A 3,713-nucleotide genomic window follows, 5' to 3' on the forward strand; every position below is an offset into this window, starting at 1 on the left:
AACTGAACAAGAAATACAGCAGAAATCGTCCAAGGCACAGTCTGGACTGGAAATTAGAAACAAGCCCCACAAAGAAGATTGTGTAAAGGCAAACTCTGAATCAGGGCACTGGGAGACAAGCAAGAGCCCGGTGTGGTCCACTTCATCCTTCACCGAATGAAGATTTCATCAAGGAATGAAAATCGCACCCCTCAACGAAGCCACGGATGAACTCTGGGTGAGTGAGGCAGAGGGTGGGTATCAGGACACATGTTGCCTGTGCTAAGGCCTGGGAGAAGGAACTTAAGACCCAGGACCAGTCAATCTGACTTTCCCCTCTGTCTCCCTCATTTTATCTCCATCCTCCACAGCTGTAAGGATGGAGCTTCCCCCCCCCCTTCTCATGCTTTGCTTTTCCTAATCTTAATTCCAGCCCTGCTTAAGCTTTCAGTGAACGAACCTCCCCCTCATCGTCCACTGGAAGCACTCTCTGGTGGCTCTGCTCTACTCATCTCTTATTGGTTAAGTTAAGACCTGAATGTGTTTGCTAATAAATTAATAGCCTTATTGAGATAAAGAGTATGTGCCACAGAAATTACCCACTTAAAGCTGCTTGGCTATTATAAAGACATCTGATTTAAAGATACATGGACACAATTTTGCACGAGCTCAGTTTTTATTTCATTTCTTTGGAGTATATACCTGAGGTGTGACTGCTCCTTTTTGAGATATATAGCTCAGGGTGGCATCAGACTTGTGACCTGCCCACCTCAAAATTGTAAATGCTATTATATCACATACAAAGAAACCATTTCTCAAATCTGTAGTCCTACCTCCAAAGTGTCCTTCTACTGATGTTCATGCTATAGAATCCATGAGTTTCAAGTATAGAACATGGATGACCCTAGTAGCCATATTGGAAAGTCTTCAACAAACATGAATGATGGTTCCCCCATTCCATCATAGATGGAGCACCTTTCTTTAGCCTTCTCCCATCTATATAGTCTAGTAACTCCTTGATGCTCCCCCCCCTCCAGACCATATGCAATCAGGTCCAAGTTCTGTTCAAGTGGCTAGGACCAGTGGTTAGACACTCTCAGCTGAGGATACAATGACTCTCTCCACTCTTCTGTTAGGGAATGTCAGCAGTCCACAAGATGGATGTTACTGATCAATCTGATGATGATGGTAAAGGTGATGGTCATTTGTTGGAAGAGAGTGCTGCACAACTGTAACAATGGTGTTTTCCATTGCACACATGAGCTCATAGCAGCTGTGACCTGCACAAAATTGAGCCACCCAAAACCTACATGTAAATGGGAAAGGGGATCATGACGTCCAACTCCAACTGAGAGCTACTGAAGGAGGGAATCAGGTTTCTTGCAGGATGCCCCTGAGGGACTACCCATGTCTCCATTGATGGTTCTACATGCAAGCAAGTGAAGACAGCATGAAATGGACACAGAGACAGAGACACAGAGGCAGACACAGGGAGAGACACACAGAGAGAGAGCTCACATGGAGTTTGGAGTGGAAAGCAGTGCAAGGGATAATGGAGGAATTGCAATATTTTCCCCATGCTTTCTTATGACTGTACAGTCTGTGTGTTTGCCTCATCCCCTCATCCTTCACCAACTTTGTAGTGTATGAGTCTTTCTGTAAGGCTTCAGATACACAAATTAACTATTGCTGCTTTGGATAACGGTATACTAACATATGATAAACAAATACTATTTTAAAATTGCTCAACAATAGAACCAAGTAGCTATTCTCTAGAAGTAGCTTCCATGACTGGGATTTCCATCCCTGTGGTAATTATTTATGAAGGTTGCTCTCATAGATGTGTGGTGTGTGTTCGTCATTCTAGATTCTAACAAACACCACACAAGGAAGAAGTGGGATCCCACTGAGAAGGAAGTAGAAATACCAGCAAGAGACTATGAATAGTGAAGGTGGCTTCAGTCTCAGGAATAAATGATAAACTTTACCTCCTTTCCAGCAGACCCCTACTGAAAATGCATGATAGACAATGATCCCAAGAGAGCAGGAGCTAGCAGGTAGACCATGGCATCTACTTTACCATTGCTGCAGATGTATTTCAGGTTGATGGAAACTTGGCCAGAAGCACTGTGCTCTGAGAACAGCATCTTCCCTTGACAAAATGTTTTTTTCTTAGAACACAGAGGTCACCTTGTAGTTTACAGAGCCACCGAGCTGAAGGGAGGAAACAATAAAGTAAATGAAAAGACTTTCTAAAAGAATAAGCTGATAAATAGGGTCAAGGCTCATACCAGGTCACAGGCTGCCCTGGGATGCCCTGCTTTTAGTCTGAGAGCTTCATTTCATTTCTTTGTCATTGCCTACCCTCCACTATTGGTGCCGATTAACAGTTTCATTCTTTTCTTCTTCATCCATTTCTTTAGTTCTTTACCCATCCTCTCTTGAACATCTAAGTCTGTAAAACTTCAAGCAACGGAAAACTGTCTTTCCCCCTATTTGGAAGAGGTTTTTAACAGGATATTCTGACTGTCTTTTCTGGGACCAGTTCTTCAGAGTCATATCAGAAACATGAGAGAAATGAAGTAATTCCCAAGTTCCAAGTAACCATGAGGTTCCATAGAAAGCAGCCGAAGCTTCCCAGCAGGATTTCCACAGTAAGCTTTGTCATCATGTGTCCAATGTTCACTTTGAATTGTATGCTCACATTTTATCCAATAACTTCTGGGACACATGAAAGGACTAGAAAATTCTTCAAAACACAGAATTAAGATAGATGTGCAAGGAAGTGTGGGATTTGCCTTCCTAGAAGCCATCAGTGACACCCTTGGCAGAAAAGTACGAAGTTGAATACTACTGAGTGATGGAAAAATGCAGGTCACATCATGGCTGCTTAACTTGAGCCAGCATGATTTGAGAGAGCTTAAAAGCTCTTGGCGCTTTTCCTAAAACCATATCCAATGATGTAAAGCCAGACATTTATTTTCTTGGATTAAGAGAAGTCAGAGACAGGTAATGCTCAGCCTTGTTCATTGCATCAATGTTGTCTCTGTGTTGGATGGCTTTTAGTCAACTGGATACAAGCCAGGGCCATCTGAGAAGAAATTGCCTTAGTTGAGAAAATGAACCCATTAAATCTGGATGTAGCCCAGTCAGTGAGGCATTGTCTTAATTAGGGATTGATATGGGAGGGACTGGCCCACTGTGGGTAGAGTTACCCCTGGGCAGGTGGCCCTGAGTTGTGTAAGAAATCAAAATGATAACCCAAGGAGCTGAAGGCATTTGCAGCCCCATAGGAGCAACAACAATATGAACCAACCAGTACCCCCAGAGCTCCCAGGAACTAAACCACCAGCTGAAGAGTACACATGGTGAGACTCATGGTTCCAGCTGCAAGTGCAGCAGAGGATGGCCTTCTTGGGCATCAATGGGAGGAGAGGCCCTTGGTCCTATGAAGGTTTGATACCCCAGTGTAGGGGAATGCCAGGGCCAGGAAGCAGGATTGGGTAGATTGGTGAGCAGGGGGAGTTGGGGGAGCATGGAGGTTTTCAGAGGGGAAACCAGGAAAGGGGATAACATTTGAAATGTAAATAAAGAAAATATCTAATAAAAATAAGAAAGAAAGAGAGAGAGACAGATAGAGAGAGAGGAAGAAAGAAAGAAAGAAAGAAAGAAAGAAAGAAAGAAAGAAAGAAAGAAAGAAAGAAAGAAAGAAAGGAAGGAAGGAAGGAAGGAAG

This window comes from Mus pahari, chromosome 1 (genome assembly GCF_900095145.1).
Source record: "Mus pahari chromosome 1, PAHARI_EIJ_v1.1, whole genome shotgun sequence".
In the NCBI taxonomy this organism is placed as follows: domain Eukaryota; kingdom Metazoa; phylum Chordata; class Mammalia; order Rodentia; family Muridae; genus Mus; species Mus pahari.